This window comes from Periplaneta americana, chromosome 16 (genome assembly GCF_040183065.1).
Source record: "Periplaneta americana isolate PAMFEO1 chromosome 16, P.americana_PAMFEO1_priV1, whole genome shotgun sequence".
Lineage (NCBI taxonomy): Eukaryota > Metazoa > Arthropoda > Insecta > Blattodea > Blattidae > Periplaneta > Periplaneta americana.
This window is the reverse complement of record NC_091132.1, coordinates 6,096,535-6,117,435: the sequence shown is the minus strand read 5'-3', so window position 1 is coordinate 6,117,435 and position 20,901 is coordinate 6,096,535. Positions and strand designations below refer to the sequence as shown.

Sequence of the window (20,901 nt, the reverse complement as noted above, 5' to 3'; positions counted from 1 at the left end):
GAAAGGAGTCATTGAAACAGCACTTATATTTTATCACCGCACTGCAATCCACAATTCATTACTATAAAATGCAGCTTGTGTTACAAGTCATCGTCACAATATTAAGGTGGGCAACCAACCAAAGGAAATAACAGAGTAAGTTGTCAGAAACCAGAAACACAAAAGACAAGAATTTTATCAGCGATCTCCTATCATACACGTCTAAGTAGGATCCAAGTACAAAACGTGAAGTGGAAAAAGCGCTTCCAAACGTGAACGCTGGAAAGTTGTTACAAATGAAAGTTGTTGTGTTAACACGGATTAGTTTTATAGTTAAAAGTAAATTTAAGTATGTTTATTTGTGCGAGATCGTGCGTATTTGCTTGTTTTCCGCAGAGAACCAATACGCGGTAAGTGTGAAATACCACATTCAGTATTCCCAACGTAACACACATAACAATTTCCCTCTTCTTACCGCTTAAGCGCGACATTCATTTTACTGCTTTAGGCTTTTAACATATTATTATTTTTAGAGACGTTTAACGTAGTAATAATTATAAATTGAAACTTACCACTGCAATTTCACCTAAATTGCAATGTTAATTATTGTTTTTAAATATTTGCAAAAATTAAGTAAAGTCTACTACTCCACGAAACTTATTGCATTCCTGATACAAGTAACATTAAGGAAGCCGTGAGAAAATCAACAAGATTCCAGATGCCGATGTTATTACTGCAATATGTTATATAAATAATATTTTTAAAATATTAAAATGAAAAATAAATCATTACATAACCTTACCGTTTGTTTTAAGTTCGCATTTATAGACTGGGGGAAAAAAAAGACAGACGTATATCACGGCCTGCTGGAGTATAGTAAACACAGAAAACATTTTATAGCAACAATGTTGAAGAAAGGTATTTTGGTTTTCCGAAGTTGCCGTCATTAAACAGAAACCAAGATGGAGATTTCATTGCAACTAATTAGAAATTCGTCTTTCAGGTATGTAATAAACGATCTTCGCACAAAATTATGTACGATACACGAGCGGTATGTTTGTTTTCATGTTCTCGGAAATTAAAAAAGCTCAACTACGTTTCGCTTTTTCAATCTTTTCCTCGACCATGAAAACGTCAACATACCGCTCTTGTAACGTATATTACTATTCTGATACATGCGTCAATATGAAAAGCAAGCACAAAGAATGAAGAACGTTAACACTAGAAATGTATTGTGAAAAACAGTTGCTGGTTATTCAAAGATGGGGAATTATATGGTTAGAAGTAAATTAGACATATGGTGGGTGCTCCTGTTATGGCCATGTTCCTGATATGGCCACACCACTATTGTGAGTTAGTTAACCAAAAAATCCGCTAAATTGCAGCAGCATCCAGTGAAAGGGCATCCTGGTATGTCACTTCATCGTTCCATCCAGTCAGGTTGAGCAATATGGCGTCAGTTGCCTGTTTTGCGGTTTTCATGTGATCTCTTCTTATTTTTCTCTGGTAATTCTCCTTTGTTTTACGCATGTTTTTCAAAGACTTGTTTCATGAAAACCATCGTACTCCATTCAGTTTTTAATGTTCTGTTGATTGGTATTGTCGTTGATGGCGTATCTTTTACGAGTTGTTCATAATCAAACGATTTTCGTGAAAGCTTACCTGATATGGCCATATCAAATGCACCATGGCCATATCAAGTTCATTTCACTTTTACTTTTTCACCTGACAAATTTGCATGCCTTATAGCTGGGATTACGCAAAAATTTTGTATTTTAAGGAAAACAATTATTTTTTATGGAAAAACCTGTTTTGGCTACACTTTTGAATTATAAAAAAGATTATTAAGTGTTATTTTGATTAATTTTAGACCAAAATTATTTAATTTTAGCACAACTGCGCTATCAAACTGAAAACAATCACGATTTGTAGAACATGGAACAAGGGTGGCCATATCATGTGCACATGTTCCTGATATGGCCACTAGGTAGACTTTTGGAATTCGGGACTTTTTGGACAATTAAAGCTATTTTTATGGGGAAAGGAAATTGTTTTAAGAAAGTCCATTAGACTGAGAACGAGTAAGAAAAAAGTGGCTTACATATTTTTTTTCAAAATGGCGGCTATAAAAATTCTCAAACCTTAGCATGGCCATATCAGGAACACCTACCTTATATACATCTTGATTACACAACTTTTAACACTGTATCACTTCGGAATATGTATGATAAGACTTTCTTGTGTTAAATTCTAACGTACCTACATACTAACGTAAATATGCAGAACATATCACAAATGCTAACCACACCCACAGAGACATCAACACAGACATGGAAATACTACACATCCAACCAAAAACCTAGAAACTAAACATACTAGAACAATATGAAATATACAGACACACGAAAACACACCCCAACGAAATTCTCAACATACAACTCAATTTCAGAACACACACACTCTTTGACTCTACATTATACCACACGAACACACCCTCACAGGAAACAAAACAAGAGGCGCCAAGACCAACAACGATCAGTTCTGAGGATGATCCATAATACGTCGAAACATGTAAACAAGGTACGTTAGAATTTAACACAATAAAGTCTTATCATACATATTCATAAATTAGACAGTTTCTGAATCTGATAAGAATGTCTATATGAGAACCAATCACAACACGTGAGGAGCAGAAAATTGTTTTTAAACATTACCATAAAAAGTTACACAAACGAAAGTGTTAGTTTTTAAAGGGGGGTTTTGCAGTTAGAAATAAGTATGAAGTCCGCACCTGTGGAGTAACGGTTAGCGCGTCTGGCCGCGAAACCGAGTAGCTCGGATTCGAAACTCTGTCGGTGTTGGTTGATATTTTTTCCGGGGTTTTCCCTCAACCAAATATGAGCAAATGCTGGGTAACTATCGGTGCTGCACCCCGAACTCATTTCACCGGCATTATCACCTTCATTTCATTCAGATGCTAAATAACCTCAGATGTTGATACAGCGTCGTAAAATAACCTACTAAAAATAAAAATGGACACGTTATGTCTAATATATAGGGTAAACTGGGGTCTGTTGGACAGTCGGGCATGTTGGACACTCTGTACTTTAACGTGTTACCTCGCCACTTGTGGGCACCACATTCTGCTAGAAGTCAATGACGGAAGTAGCCCCACTCGTGCCTACTTTCGTCATTGACTTCTAGCAGAATGTGGTGCCCACAAGTGGCGAGGTAACACGTTGAAGTACAGAGTGTCCAACATGCCCGACTGTCCAACAGACCCTAGTTTACCCTATGTCAATAAATGAAGTGCAGAAAATTGTTTTATAACATTAACATTAAAAGTTATCCAAATGAAAATATTAATTTTAGAGGAGTTTTTTTTTTTTACAATTAAGGGTAAACAGAGTAACCATTTAAATTTCTTATCAATATGTCGGGACATGAGCTCCACAAGGGATAAATAAAATACAGAAAACTGTCTGGAAACATGAAAATTTTGAAGTTATTTTATTACAAAATATACTATTAGTTGTTTTTAAGATGGTAGTTTTACTTACTTACAAATGGCTTTTAGAGAACCCGGAGTTTCATTGCCGCCCTTACATAAGCCCGCCATCGGTCCCTACAAATCTAATATTTAAATATGATGACTTCAATCTTAAATTTTCTTTAAAGACTAAAATTCTTGATGTTATACTCGATAATAATCTTAGTTGGCCTTTTCGTTTTCATTACCTTTGCAATATACTCAGTAAGGTCTGTTGTGCTATTAATGTTTTAAAGACATATTTTGGATTGTAAATGTTTTAAAATGTATATTATGATATGGCCGATTCTATTATATATTACATCATCTTAATTCTGGATTCTTCTGGCGGTCTAAAGACAATATTATCAATCCAAAATCGTCTATTACGTATTATTTTTAGAATTAAAACCAGACTCAATATTAGGAACTTTTTTTCTGAACTTAACATATAAACTATTTATGGTTTGTTTATTTATTTATGAATGTGGTTTTTTTTGTAAGAAATTCCTACACTTGTTTAGATCTAATTGATTTCATGATCATTTTGATAGACAAGACAATGATATTCATATCAACAACAATTTTATTGTAGGACTACTAAATATTTCAGTCATTCTCCTATTTGAACTATTAGCAGTATTGCAAATAAGTTCTCTAAGAAAACTGTCATCATTAAAAATATAACATTATTAAAAAAAGTTTGAAGAAACATATTTGTGCTTCACTAATTTATAGCTTTAATTTATTTTTTTGTAACTAGTTTTCCTTTGTCGCATTTTATATCTAAGAGATCAAAGGCAATAGATAAATTTAAGAAAAGTATTTCAAAATACTAATATTATAATATATTAAGGAACTATGTTCATAGTTGAACAGAGGGGAAAAAAATGTCTAATAAATATGTTGAGGTCAGGTTAAAGTACGAGAAATGAAGTAAGAAAAACCGATTAATCAAAACCAATAACAATGGAAATTGAGTAGCCTAGAAATGGCATGTTTTTAAGGATAGTTTATTAAAATTAAAATTTAAAGTACTCATTTCATACCCGTGTCAGTATCAGGTATCCCGGAACGATAGATTAAGTGTCTCAAAATACAGTATAAATACTAAAAATATATTACAGATTAAAATGTTGTATATGTCTAAAAGAAAGGCAAATTTTTACAGCCCCATAATAAAAAATTACATAACGAAGAAGAGTACAGCCACATGTCAGGTGGAACTAGTATTAAAATAAAACAACTTGAATGCATTGGAGTGTAGAAACAAGGACTATCAAATCTAAGGCATTAGAATGCATGCATCATGCGACCCCACGTATGGAAATGCCGTGCGATATAATCAAATGACGTAGCAGACCACCCTGTGAACAGCTGTGCTACATACATGCATCAAAGTGAAGACACCATCAAGCACTTAGACGAGAAGATGATAGAGTGTTCCGACGAAAAACTATGACGAGAGGAACTGGTTTGATTAAAGATACAACCCGTGGATGCGTCTAACACGTATTAATAACGATATGAACTGATGTAGCTTTCACTTATATAATGAAAAGTCTTTCAACGTGTTACAGACGTTTTAAATCCTTTCACTAAATTCACACCGTCAGATTTTCAGCTTCAAACACACACTGATTAAAATAATGAACTGTTGAAAATATCAACAATTTTTCTTCTTAAATAAAACACATTTTTATTCCTTGTTGATTGTCACAGAAGTTCTAGTTATGTAATATTAAAAACGCAAAACAAAACACAAGTCAATTAGCGTGGCGGACCGTTCTGAAAACAGCTTTGGAGTCACTGACCATGCCATAAGAAGCAGAGGCTTACAACTAAATGAATCTATTACAATCGACGATTCTCTTTTCGGTATCCACTCATTCATATTTCTGCTTCCTCTTCCCCTGTATGGATGCTAGTTTTCTTTTTTTCTCCCTCTGGCTTGTTACCTACTTCACCTCCGTCGTGGTTCACTGACCTCCTTTCCATTATCTTATGTTTGTCTCTTCTTCTTCTTCCCTGTTTTTTGCCTCTCACCACGTGTCTATCTGCTTACCGGTGGTGGGGAATCTGAATGCAATACCCAAACAATCGAGTATCGAGAAATCCTCTGGACCAATAGGTATCGGTCAAGGCGGGACACACACACAAAAGAAAGAACACTGAGATGATCTTTATCTCAGTACAGCATCAAAGCGAAGGCACGACTAACACAAAAAAATTAATAATGTAATTGAAAGAATAGTCTGGTAAAAAGAGAATACGGACGGGATGTCACAAGAATGACAAATGAAACAATATTATTCTGTACATTAAACCACACAGCAAGAGCTAGATGAGATTAGCAAGTTCCATCAGCCACCCAACGTCAGTCAAATAGCTCTAGATCCAATGAAAAACTCCCGCGTACTTGGAGAGAGATATTTTTTAAGTTTTTATACTCTATCACACATGAATATAAAGCAAATGTTTCTGATCTACAGTTGGCACCATTGTAAGGATCCTAATCCACAAAAATATGCTATAATACATTACCAATTATAACTGTTGCTAGCGCAGTCTATTGACTTAAATTAGTATTGCTGTAATTCATATGGTTTGGAATTGAAAGGGTTACATCAGCTGCTAGTCTACACGGATAACGTCAATATGTTAGGAGAAAATCCACAAACGATTAGGGAAAACACGGGAATTTTACTGGAAGCAAGTAAAGAGATAGGTTTGGAAGTAAATCCCGAAAAGACAAGTATATGATTATGTCTCGTGACCAGAATATTGTACGAAATGGAAATATAAAAATTGAAAATTTGTCTTTTGAAGAGGTGGAGAAGTTCAAAAGTCTTGGAGCAACAGTAACAAATATAAATGACACTCGGGAGGAAATTAAACACAGAATAAACATGGGAAATGGGTGTTATTATTCGGTTGAGAAGCTTTTATCATCTAGTCTGGTGTCAAAAAATCTGAAAGTTAGAATTTATAAAACAGTTAGGGGAGAGTCGGGTAGTATCGGACATCGGGGATTATCGGACAGTGAGTTTCTTTCATCTACCACACGATGATAGTACCTGATTGACATGGTTACGTTTCTGTGATGTCGCATAGAGAAACGTAATCATGTCATTCAGGCACTACCATATGGTGGTAGATGAAAGAAACGCACTGTCCGATACTACCCGATGTCCGATACTACCCGACTCTCCCCTATATTACCGGTTGTACTTTATGGTTGTGAAACTTGGACTCTCATTTTGAGAGAGGAACATAGGTTAAGGGTGTTTGAGAATAAGGTGCTTAGGAAGATATTTTGGGCTAAGAGGGATGAAGTTACAGGAGAATGGAGAAAATTGCACAACGCAGAACTGCACGCATTGTATTCTTCACCTGACATAATTAGGAACATAAAATCCAGACGTTTGAGATGGGCAGGGCATGTAACACGTATGAGCGAATCCAGAAATGCATATAGAGTGTTATTTGGGAGGCCGGAGGGAAAAATACCTTTAGGGAGGCCGAGACGTAGATGGGAAGATAATATTAAAATGGATTTGAGGGAGGTGGGATATGATGATAGAGAATGGATTAATCTATCTCAGGATAGGGACCAATGGCGGGCTTATGTGAGGGCGGCAATGAACCTCCAGGTTCCTTAAAAGCCAGTAAGTAAATAAGTAAACATGCAGAAATCTGATCCGAAAGAATGCAACATTTTAAAATTACTTTGTAGAACGAAAGGTTACATTTGTTCAGATCAAATTTCTGCAAGTTTAAAGGACAAAACTAAAATTCTTTTAATATTTTATTATCATCTCTTAAACTGGCTGGCCATATTGGAAATTCAATCAGTGGCTTTCCCACAACACGCTGTGAAACATTTCATATAAAACTATTTTTCTGGAAAAGGAAACGAAAACGAGGAAAATTGTATTAAACTTTTTTGTTTGAAATATCTCAAAGAATAACCCCCTGAAATTAATGACATTACTTACGGTACATCCTGTATAATAGATAGATGAATATATATAGACAGACAGAAAAACATTATTGAAATATTTTGAACGTGAAACTATGCAAAAAATCAATAAATGTGTCAGTTAATAAATTATTTTCTAACCTCATTTTGCACCTCACTTGGTTCCATTTATTAAGTTTTGATATCAGTTTTCATTACGTCTTTCACAGATTTCTTACAACTGCAATTTTTTACGAGCGGCGCTCTTTTAACACTAGTAATTTATTTTCTTTTAATCTCGCCTTATTTCTGCGGGCTGAACATTGAATCAGATGGTTCTTCCCATTAAATCCAGAACTTGAATTAAAGCGGTAATTAAAGGTGAAGCAGATTTCAGTTCAATTGAAACCAATCGTCCATCACCGCAGTCGGTGAACCCACCGGCACACCTGCCTTTTCTCCCATTTATTTACTGTCTGCCCTTGATTCAGAGATCTCCGCTAAAATATGAAGGTCACACGCATCACGCCCTCCAATAATAGGCTACTTCGGTTTTCTCATGAACAAGGGCTGTACATAAAGCATGGCATCCGTCTGTATATCTTCTGATCTGAGGCAATGAATATCTATATATATAATTTGAAATGGTAATGGAGATTACGGGAAAACGGATTTTAATAAATGACCCCTAATTTTGAAGCTTGGAACCCAAAGTTTTTCAGAAAAATAGTAGTCTTCAGTGAAATGATAATTTTCCTACATCATTTTCCCATTTTCCAAAATCAATCTGTCGTCAGTTTTGAGAAATAATGGCTTTTCAGAATAAAACAAAACACACACTACAATAAACAATAGGCTATTACACGAAGGCCATGACCTGCAGGGTTACTGACATATTTACAAAATTGGTTATTAAAAACTTCAAGACTTAGTAAAAAATAATTTACAAGTCTGATTCTGCGGTGTGCAATTTTCTGAGTACAGCTGTGTATTGGATATTAAAATCTACAAAACTTGAGGTGGTTTGATGACATTATTACCATTAGAAACGAGATATTATTATAGTTAATACCATGCTGTGGCTATTTTTCATTAATTATACATATTAATGCTATATTGATGATATGGAAGTGAAACGTTTTGAAGTTATATAAGTAGATGTAGAGAATATCTTAAATTAGATCTTCATTTATATAATTTACTGAGTGACGGCTATTAAATAAAACTATAAAACTTGCGTAAGATAATAAAAATCTTATTAAAAATCAAATATTTTTATAGTTATTAATCAAGTGGGGTTGGGTCTTTTTCATATACTTAATGACGGTGTGGTGTAGATATTTATATGCGTCATTCCCTTCAGTATTGGCTCGAGAGAGCGCAAAAATAGTTCCTAAGGAAAGACCAAAAAGTATTACTTACTGATAAAATAAGAGGTCTACAAAATTTTGTAGTCTTCCGATCATTTCAGCAAGATCTCTTAGCAGAATAAAATGATTTTACCCTCTACATTTCAAGCTATACCAAGATGTTATGTCTATTGTTCGACAGCATAGTAAACCTGACGTTTTTAAACTTTCATCTACATTCCACAATGACCTGAAATAGCTATTACTTTACTCCCACATGAAAAACACACTGATCGTTCTGACAGTGTTACTTGCGTTTTCGCGTTGAAACTCATAAACTGAAGGTGAATAGGTTCAAGAAAAAAGTATTTGGCATAAAAAAACATTCTGAGGGAATATATATCATTATTATGGAAGCAAATAACTTTCAAAATGTCTGGTATTCATGAAAACAAAACTGAAAAATTTTTATTTGAACGTCTAATGAACTTAGTTTGCACTGCACAAGCCACTACTATTTCTATAAATTCGTCTCGAAATTAAGGGCATGGGAAATATTGTAGTCGATAAAATTTCGTCATTGCTATGGATATTAAACAAAAGAACTTGTCTACTAGAAACCTGATTCAGTAGTGTTCCAAATACGAAATCTTATCGAAAAGAAGTGTAATGACGTATAACTCCGGAAACATTTTAGCTCAGAATTTATTAACTCCAGGCTATAGCCTTCATTGATTTCCAAAAGGCGTTTGACAGACTTTGGTCTGTCAGAAGACCTAAACGTCTAAAGTAACACAAAGTTCGTATAATATCATTAAAATTAGACTTAAAACTAGAAAAGAACGCCAAAATTAATGTCAATCGAGGATATAGGCAAGAATGTAGAATGTGGCCAACGCTATTTCATATTTATTTAATAGTCCTGATCACAATAATAATAATAATAATAATAATAATAATAATAATAATAATAATAATAATAATAATAATAATAATAATAATAATAATAATGATCTATACTAATAATAAATCTGTAGCCGAAATGTTTCTGGTAATTTTCGATTTTCCAAAAATAATTGGTCCTAACATAAATAATTAATCTCCCTGAAACCGAAAATCGCTTTTTTGAAATTTTTGTTTGTATGTCTGTGTGTCTGTCTGTATGTTTGTTACCTTTTCACGCGATAATGGCTGAAAGGATTTCGATGAAAATTGGAATATAAATTAAGTTCGTTGTAACTTACATTTTAGGCTATATGGCATTCAAAATACATTATTTAAAAGGGGGGTTATAAGGGGGCCTGAATTAAATAAATCGAAATATCTCGCTTATTATTGATTTTTGTGAAAAATGTTACATAACAAAAGTTTCTTTAAAAATAATTTTCGATACGTTTTATTCCTTGAAAAAGTTTGATAGGACTGATATTTAATGAGATAAATGAGTTTTAAAATTAAAATAACTGCCATCTAAGGCCGTGTAATGAATTAAAAAACAAATGACTTCGTCTATAAGGGGCCTTGGACAGCAACAATCGAAAGCTATGAAAAATAGCCTACAGATAATGTTTCTGTGTTTGTATGAAGTAATATCAGAAGCTAAATTAACCGATTTGTATAATTAATTATTAATCCACCATTGGAAAGTGTAGTTTCTCTAGATGGACATAATGCTATAATGTTATTACAGTAACTTCTGAGTGAATCGAGGACAGGTAAGATTAAAATAGCTTCTTATGCACAGAAAACTTGATAGGCTATTCTGTACATTCGTTTCCTGTATTTCCTAAAATAATTTTTATGACCAAATGAGTGGTCTCTGGATCAAAATGATCGCATTTTAATTATGCAAATACAATTTAAATTAAGTAACATAATAAACGATTTATCTTTATATCAAACACGAATGTTCCCTGGATCAAATGTCCTATTTTAATTATGTAATTACTTTATATTTATTTCTAACGGGTGCAGCGGAGCGCACGGGTACGGCTAGTATATAACATATAATTTGATTTATTATTTTAATTGGTTTATTTCACGATGCTTTATCAACTGCTATGGTTATCTAGCGTCTGAATGAGTTGAAGGTGACAATGCCAGCGAAATGAGTCCAGGATCCAGCGCCGAAAGTTACCCAGCATTTGCTCCCGAAAAAATCTCAACCGGGAAACTTGTCCCAACCAGGCTGTTTCACGGTCACAGTTACTTAGATTCTTAAGACAAATATTCCAGGAAAGATATTGCCGATAAATTTTATCCGGAGTGCATCACCAAATATGCTTCAACATAGTCACTTATGCATGTTTATGTCATAGGTCAAACTTACCTACTCAAAAGGAAAATTAATTTATCTTTAGTAGCCCACGAAGTTCATGCAGAGATTGTAAACTCACGGACTCTTAAGTGCTAGCTCATATGCGTGTAATGAGAAATTGTATGCCACGCAGTGACACAGTTTGTTATGTAAGGCGTTCTGTATTGTGGATTTATGGAGGAACGGCTTCACCGGAAGATAGCATTTCCGGTGTTCACGTGACCAGATGTAACAGGATTCATAATTGGGATCGCTGCATGCAAATATCGCTATGGTTACAAGTCATTGCACTTGGTATATTCCTGACATTTTTATTTGTAATGGTATATTACGAACAAGGTTGGGAATTACTTTTTACAAAATCGAAGAAAAACTATACCCTAATGGTAACTAAGTAACAATATGTGCACTATAATATGTTCCGAAGAATGGTTTCCCTAGAAACAAGTTTCTGTGTGGAAATTCTAACTTTCAAGACCTAACAACAATAGCTGTAAATACAACAAGAAGAAAACACGATCGTGCAAAAAAAAAAAAATCCTGTCAGGATACAGTGTGTATTAAAGTAAACAATATGGTGTAAATATTTTCTAGCACCTACTATCTACTGTACATCTAGAGGGAAAGGAGACAGAGGACGGACACTAGAAAGTTTTCTTTTCTCAATCGTACTATCAGGGACTGGAATGCTTTACCTGCACACTTACTAAAGGCTTTACCAATAACCAAAAATGTATTTAAAAATAAGCTTAAGGACTCTACAAATAAGCCAGAAGACGAATCTAGAACTAATCTTCGGAACGTTATGAAATAATATTCGTCAACAGGAATGTAAAGTGTCAAAAATTAAGCCAAAAGACGAATCTAGAACTAATCTTCGGAACGTTATGAAATAATATTCGTCACCAGGAATGTAAAGTATCAAAAAATAAGCCAGAAGACGAATCTAGAACTTTATGAAATAATATTCGTCACCAGGAATGTAAAATGTCCACAAATAAGCCAGAAGACGAATCTAGAACTAATCTTCGGAACGTTATGAAATAATATTCGTCACCAGGAAGGTAAAGTATCAAAAAATAAGCCAGAAGACGAATCTAGAACTTTATGAAATAATATTCGTCACCAGGAATGTAAAATGTCCACAAATAAGCCAGAAGACGAATCTAGAACTAATCTTCGGAACATTATGAAATAATATTCGTCACCAGGAATGTAAAGTGTCAAAAAATAAGCCAGAAGACGAATCTAGAACGTTATGCAATAATATTCGTCACCAGGAATGTAAACTGTCCACAATTAAGCCAGAAGACGAATCTATAACTAATCTTCGGAACGTTATGAAATAATATTCGTCACCAGGAATGTAAAGTGTCAAAAAATAAGCCAGAAGACGAATCTAGAACGTTATGAAATAATATTCGTCACCAGGAATGTAAAATGTCCACAATTAAGCCAGAAGACGAATCTAGAACTAATCTTCGGAACGTTATGAAATAATATTCGTCACCAGGAATGCAAATGTCAAAAAACAAGCCAGAAGACGAATCTAGAACTAATCTTCGGAACGTTATGAAATAATATTCGTCACCAGGAATGCAAATGTCAAAAAACAAGCCAGAAGACGAATCTAGAATTAATCTTCGGAACGTTATGAAATAATATTCGTCACCAGGAATGCAAATGTCCAAAAATAAGCCAGAAGACGAATCTAGAACTAATCTTCGGAACGTTATGAAATAATATTCGTCACCAGGAATGTAAAGTGTCAAAAATTAAGCCAAAAGACGAATCTAGAACTAATCTTCGGAACGTTATGAAATAATATTCGTCACCAGGAATACAAATGTCAAAAACAAGCCAGAAGACGAATCTAGAACTAATCTTCGGAACGTTATGAAATAATATTCGTCACCAGGAATGCAAATGTCCAAAAATAAGCCAGAAGACGAATCTAGAACTAACCTTCGGAACGTTATGAAATAATATTCGTCACCAGGAATGCAAATGTCAAAAAAACAAGCCAGAAGACGAATCTAGAACTAACCTTCGGAACGTTATGAAATAATATTCGTCACCAGGAATGCAAATGTCCAAAAATAAGCCAGAAGACGAATCTAGAACTAATCTTCGGAACGTTATGAAATAATATTCGTCACCAGGAATGCAAATGTCCAAAAATAAGCCAGAAGACGAATCTAGAACTAATCTTCGGAACGTTATGAAATAATTTTCGTCACCAGGAATGCAAATGTCAAAAAACAAGCCAGAAGACGAATCTAGAATTAATCTTCGGAACGTTATGAAATAATATTCGTCACCAGGAATGCAAATGTCCAAAAATAAGCCAGAAGACGAATCTAGAACTAATCTTCGGAACGTTATGAAATAATATTCGTCACCAGGAATGTAAAGTGTCAAAAATTAAGCCAAAAGACGAATCTAGAACTAATCTTCGGAACGTTATGAAATAATATTCGTCACCAGGAATACAAATGTCAAAAAACAAGCCAGAAGACGAATCTAGAACTAATCTTCGGAACGTTATGAAATAATATTCGTCACCAGGAATGCAAATGTCCAAAAATAAGGCAGAAGACGAATCTAGAACTAACCTTCGGAACGTTATGAAATAATATTCGTCACCAGGAATGCAAATGTCAAAAAAACAAGCCAGAAGACGAATCTAGAACTAATCTTCGGAACGTTATGAAATAATATTCGTCACCAGGAATGCAAATGTCAAAAAAACAAGCCAGAAGACGAATCTACAACTAATCTTCGGAACGTTATGAAATAATATTCGTCACCAGGAATGCAAATGTCAAAAAACAAGCCAGAAGACGAATCTAGAATTAATCTTCGGAACGTTATGAAATAATTTTCGTCACCAGGAATGCAAATGTCCAAAAATAAGCCAGAAGACGAATCTAGAACTTATCTTCGGAACGTTATGAAATAATATTCGTCACTAGGAACGTAAAGTGTCCAAAAATAAGCCAGAAGACGAATCTAAAACCAACTTGGAAACGTTATAAAGTAAAATTTGTCAGCAGTAATGAATTAAGTCCCAACTATTCGTGTTCTGAATATAATTTGTGTTAAGAGACGGCGCAGAAAATAGCTCTTCTATAGTATTTATAGAGTCGCTACGCCTCTGAGGGTAACACAAAGCAACAATGACGATATTGGCTCGTTGAGTGCAGCACTGTAGCGTTACTTATCACTCCCCTTCGATTGGAGATGCTGCGCGGCGAGACTAGATCTCTCCAACCTCATATTAATCAACTGTGTTACTTGTAGCCTGCGCCACGCCTTAGAATGGATCGCAGCTGTAACTGAATGAAAAGAAACACGTGGTCCAAGATGAAAGGTGCCGAGCAAATTAAACAACGGAGATTGTAGAGGTTGATTTGAGGGGAGGGGGGGAGATGGACCGCTGTGAAGGAAAGTAAAAGCGGAGATGCAACAAAAAGAACGAAGTTAAAGCGTGTGGGGTTCGGATCCAGAACCTTTATTGTTTGTGAAGCTTCTAAAGACGCTACACAAATAGCCAATTGAAGTCTTGTCTCAATCTATATTGAAGTGAAGAGTTTTGCTCTCTTTCAGTCACCACCACCATCATCATCATCACCATGATCTAAGTAGGCCACATTCATTCTCAGTGATTATCTTCCCAAATATGTCTAGATTGTTCGTTACCACGTCTTCTCCTTGGTCTATAGTGCAATATTATTTTGTTGTGGAATTCATCCACAAAATATGCTAGTACGATATCCTTCTATAATTTTGTATTATACAATTTATATTTTCTTTTGAGAAGATTAATTTCCATATGTATTGTAGGTGAAATTATTGAGGATCATCAATGTGGTTTTAGGTGTAATAGATCGACTATTGGTCACCTTTTTTCTATTCGACGGATATTGGAGAAAAAATGGGAGTATGTATAAAGGGTACAGTGGATCAGGTATTCATAGATTAAAAAAAGTCATATGACTCCTTTAAGAGAAGTTTTATACAAAATTCTTATTGAATTTCGTATTCAAAAGAAACTAGTTCGATTAATTAAATTGTGTCTCAGTGAAACGTACAGAAGAGTACGTATAGGCCATTTTCTGTCTCACGCTTTTCCAAATTACTGCTGGCTAAAGCAAGGAGATGCACTATCACCTTTACTTTTTAACTTTGCTCTAGAATATGCTATTAGGAAAGTTCAGGGAGAAAGGGAGGGTTTGGAATTGAACGGGTTACATCAGCTGCTTGTTTATGCGGATGACGTCAATATGTTAGGAGAAAATCCACATACTATTAGGGAAAACACGGGAATTTTACTTGAAGCAAATAAGGAGATGGGCTTGAAAGTACATCCCGAAAAAGAAAGTACGGTATATGATTATGTCTCGTGAATATAACATAGTACGAAATTGAAATATAAAAAAGTTGGAAATGTATCTTGGAACAGTAAAAAATATAAATGACACTCGGGAGGATACTAAACGCAGAATAAATATGGGAAATGCCTACTATTATTCGGTTGAGAAGCTTTTATCATCCAGTCTGCTCTCGAAAAAGTTGAAAGTTAGAATTTATGAAACGGTAAGTTATATTACCGATTGTTTTGTATGGTTATGAAACTTTGAGAGAGGAACAGAGGTTAAGGAGTTCAAGAATAAGATGTTTAGGTAAGAGAGAGAAGAATCCAAAAAGGGTAGCTGGCCTTGAAAAAGGGGTACCTAGCGGTAACAGCATCTAAATTAATTGTAGATCAACAATATTCTATTTTAAATTTTATTTTATTTTATTTTTATTTTTTTTTGGGGGGGGGGGCAGCTATCCTCGACATGAATAATTTATTTTTCATATATAGAGCTGTACTGGAATTTTACTGGAAGCAAGTAAAGTGATCGGTTTGGAAGTAAATCCCGAAAAAACAAAGTATATGATTATGTCTCGTGACCAGAATATTGTACGAAATGGAAATATAAAAATTGGAGATTTATCCTTCGAAGGGGTGGAAAAATTCAAATATCTTGGAGCAACAGTAACAAATATAAATGACACTCGGGAGGAAATTAAACGTAGAATAAACATGGGAAATGCCTGTTATTATTCGGTTGAGAAGCTTTTATCATCCAGTCTGCTGTCAAAAAATCTGAAAGTTAGAATTTATAAAACTGTTATATTACCGGTTGTTCTGTATGGTTGTGAAACTTGGACTCTCACTCTGATAGAGGAACATAGGTTAAGGGTGTTTGAGAATAAGGTGCTTAGGAAAATATTTGGGGCTAAGCGGGATGAAGTTACAGGAGAATGGAGAAAGTTACACAACGCAGAACTGCACGCATTTTATTCTTCACCTGACATAATTAGGAACACTAAATCCAGACGTTTGAGATAGGCAGGGCATGTAGCACGTATGGGCGAATCAAGAAATGCATTTAGAGTGTTAGTTGGGAGACTGGAGGGAAAAAGACCTTTGGGGAGGTCGAGACGGTAGATGGGAGGATAATATTAAAATGGCTTTGAGGGAGGTGGGATATGATGATAGAGACTGGATTAATCTTGCTCAGGATAGGGACCGATGGCGGGCTTATGTGAGGGCGGCAATGAACCTTCGGCTTCCTTAAAAGCCATTTGTAACTACCATTACCACCACTATTTTTTCAGTGGAGGTCGGACATCGTGGCTTAGGAAGGTCCCCTTGTCAGAGGAGTGAGGTTGGTGCATTTGTACTGAATGCTGCAGGAAGTTATGATGAGCCGATTCCGAGTGGTGAGTCGTTAAGTAAACTCAATGAATTGGAACGATGATTGTCCGCGAACATGATGTTTAAAAATGGGATGTGTATAGATGGGAGATATTTCAATCGAATGAGGACGGTCACGACTCTGAATTGGGGCGCCATATGTGGAAGTGGACAAGAAATCGTCCTTGTCGGGTCGTGCGTATATGCACGCTACAATTACAGCATTCAGCGTGTTGTGTATTTGCGTAGCGTCATGAAATGTAATACAGCACTGCTTCGAATTGAGGTCTTCGTTTCTACTCTCCAATTCGACAATGTGAGGAAGTCATGCCTTTGCAGGAAGCAGCACATGTTGGGCTGTTCATTTAGTCCTCTTATTTCTGATTCACGGCAATAGTTCAGTTCTCAATAGTTTGAGGTGTCAGTTGCCATAGCAAAAGTTCCCCTGTTAAATTAACAAAAGAAAGCTAGCTTATATTTAAAAAAGGGTCGTAGCTTTCTTAAAAAAAAATGTTTTATTTATTTCAGTAGTGTTATTTTACGACGCTTTATCAACATCTTAGGTTATTTAGCGTCTGAATGAGATGAAGGTGATAATTCCGGTGAAATGAGTCCGGGGTCCAACACCGAAAGTTACCCAGCATTTGCTCATATTGGGTTGAGGGAAAACCCCGGAAAAAATCTCAACCAGATAACTTGCTCCAACCGGGACTTAAAAAAATGTGTTTACTATGTGTTAACAAGTTTGTCAGAAATCTTTGGAGAAAGTACAGAGCACCTAAAAGCAGGAAGAAAAGTTCATGTTAATATATAGGGTATTTCAAAAGTCAGTTCAAATATTAAAGGGTTAAGTGCAGCTTACAGCATTAAAATTTTGGAAATATTCAACATTTTTTTCATCCATTGCTGTATCTTGTACAATAATGAAAATTGGTAGGTTTAAAACACTGTCCTGCTATATGAAAAAAAAAATTTAAGATAAAAAAACTATTTCCTCCCTCCAAATTCAGTTCACTGTGCACTGATGAAGCGTTTCCCACACAACTAAAAAACTATCCAATATTCTGTGATGAAATTTTTTGTGTTTATTTATACATGTCATATCTACAATATGATGCAAGATCACTTCTCTACCTTTGTTAGTGTCTGATAAAAAATAAATTCGTTTAAAAATGGGCAAATATCAATTCTTTCTTCTAACACAAAATAAAAAAAAATAGTATTTATTATAGAATGTAGTTGTAAGAGCATGATATTGTAAACATGAGTTTCATAAATAAAATAAAAGAGAGAGAACACGAAAAAGTTAACAAGTTTATGAGTTATGAGGGAAACGCTTCATTACTGCAAAGTGAACTGCCATCATTTTTTATTTTGAAGAAAAAATATGAGTAATTTCTTTTCTAAATCGTAAAAATATTTTTTTCATATAGCAGTAGGACAGTGTTTTACACATACCAATTTTCATTATTGTACAAGTTACAGTAATGGAGGAAAAAAATGTTGAATATATCAAAACATTTTACTGCTGTAAACTGTACCTAACCCCTTAAACCGCTATAAATATTAAAATATTTGAGATAGGGAAAAAACAAAAACATCACAGTACAACGGGGTTTACAAAACATTAGAAAGATGTCCACCGTTCTCTTGTTCTTGTTATTGGATGTGTCAGGAAAACTCGTTCTTTAAGGTAACCCCACAACCAGAAGTCGGCCGGATTGAAATCTGGAGATCGCGGAGGCCACATTGTTGGAAAGTATCTAGTGATGACTTTGGTCGGAAAACGAACCTCAATAGAAACGCACAAACTCTCTCTTTGCATATTACCATTGATAAACATTCATATGCTTCCGTATAAAAATGGTGTTAAATGAATATCTTCCGTCTGTTATGCAAGGACATCATTTGTTTTCATTTCATTGTATTAGTCTGATTGAGGCAGCATTGACATAAAACATATTGTTATTTTAAAACTCATGTATCTCGTTAAATATCAGTCATATCAAAATTTTGCATAGAATAAAACTTGTCGGAAACATTTTTAAAGCAACTTTTCGTATGTTACATTTTTCTCACAAATCAATAATAAGCGAGATATTTCGATTTTACTTTCGGCTCCCTTGCAACCCCCCCTTTTAAAGTAACTATTTTGAATACCGTATAGCCTAAAATTCAAATGGGCACTAACTTATCTTACATACTAATTTTCATAAAATTCGTTTCAACCATTATCTCGTGAGAAGGTAACAAACATACAGACAGACATACATGCTTGTTACCTTTTCACGCAATAATGGCTGAACCGAATTTTATGACATACAAACAAATATTTCAAAAATGTTATTTTCGGTCTTAGGATAGTCAATTAAACATTTTAACACCTATTATTATTGGATAAGCGATAATTACCAGAAACATTTTGGTTACAGTTTTATTATTAGTAGAGGCCGGATGTTTGGTAAAATGGTTTTTTCACTGGGTGGAAGTAAATCATTATTTGCATAGATATAAATGTGATTTGGAGTAAATCAAAGTAATAGGGCCAATTTTTATTTTGCCTATTTTTTTTATTTTTAAGGTGTTTCTTACTAATTCAATAATAAATTCCTTTTTTATCAACAGTAATCTCATAGAGGTTTTGATTTATCTAGAGAAAATCAAAACTCGAGTGGGATTTAATTGACTATTACACGATTAGAAGAAAGTATATAAAGATTAGAAGTAACAAAGTACTCCAATACAATAAAATACTAATTGGCTTACGAAAATACAACTGTCTTCAAATGTATTATTGTACCATCTAAACATTACGCTAGATGGCAGTAGTGTTTTATGATTATGTTTTCTTGTTACCGGTATCAGTTGTGCCAACTATGGAATCATCATTGAACTCTGTGGACTGTTACTATTAGTCAAGAAGGCTTTGTTGATTCAGTTTCATTTTTATTAAAACATTTGCATTCCACTTCAATCATCCGGATCCCAGTAATCAACGTCACTTGACAGATTATTTTCAATAAATCTTAGTATTAAACAATCTCTGATACGTGACTATCCATAATATCATATAGCAGAAGCTATAACAAACATAACCTAAATAATATAAAAAAAAGCGTTAGAAAAGTTTTAATTAGGGATGATGAAATAAACAAGAAACGTTTTAATTAACGATGATGAAATAAAAAATAAACATGAATAATTTTAAAAGAAACAATTATTGAAAGTACAATTTTCAAATTTGAATGTTTTAGTGGTTGGTGGTTCAGTTGATGTTATATTGGACGTGTGCGTAAAAGAAATGAACTCGTTGATGTACATGGTGTATCCCTCAACTTATTCAGGATTTCCGAATGGTGCTCTTCATATATGACCAGTGATCTTTATTAATTCTTGTTCTTGAATGCCAATGCGAGTCATATTTGAAAGTGCTGTGCATTGACTGGAGTGGTTTGTATTTTTTTTTTTTTTGACGTCCAGACCAGTGCAGTTTGAAATGTTGGCAAACAAAGAAACAAATGCTAGGGTAGTGATAAAATTAAACAAATGCTAGGGACGCGATAAAATTGTGCGATAAGCAGCCATGATTGGTTGAAAGACGTCCTTTTTGGTCGAAAGTAGTGTGACGTAGTAAAAGTGTAATAGTCATTTTAAAGCAATATTTCTTGGTTACTTGCAATTTTCTAATTAACTCCAATGTAATGTAACAAAATAAATTAACTACTTTTATTTACTAATATAAAAGTAGCTAATTTATTTCGGTGATTAATCTGCTAATAATCGTGCTTTAATACTATTGGTGTAATATGAATAATGGTCGACAAATATAATATAGTCATGTCTTCACGATACCAACAATCAGCTTTATAATTTTAAATATTAAGCTCGTTCTCATAGAAGTTGTCACGTAGCATTTCCAATTGTTTGCTTTCATATTTTCAAATCCTACAGTTACAATTTTGTGCTACACGTTTTATTATTGTAGGAGAAAGAAATTTGAGTGAGGGACAGTCAGTT

The 20,901-nt window shown here is 34.3% G+C and overlaps 1 protein-coding gene across 1 annotated transcript in view; it reads right to left on the bottom strand.

The window, feature by feature from the left end:
* LOC138716496 (uncharacterized) overlaps nucleotides 1-20,901 on the bottom strand; it is a 299,515-nt gene that overhangs the window by 47,815 nt on the left and 230,799 nt on the right. The window lies entirely within an intron of this gene.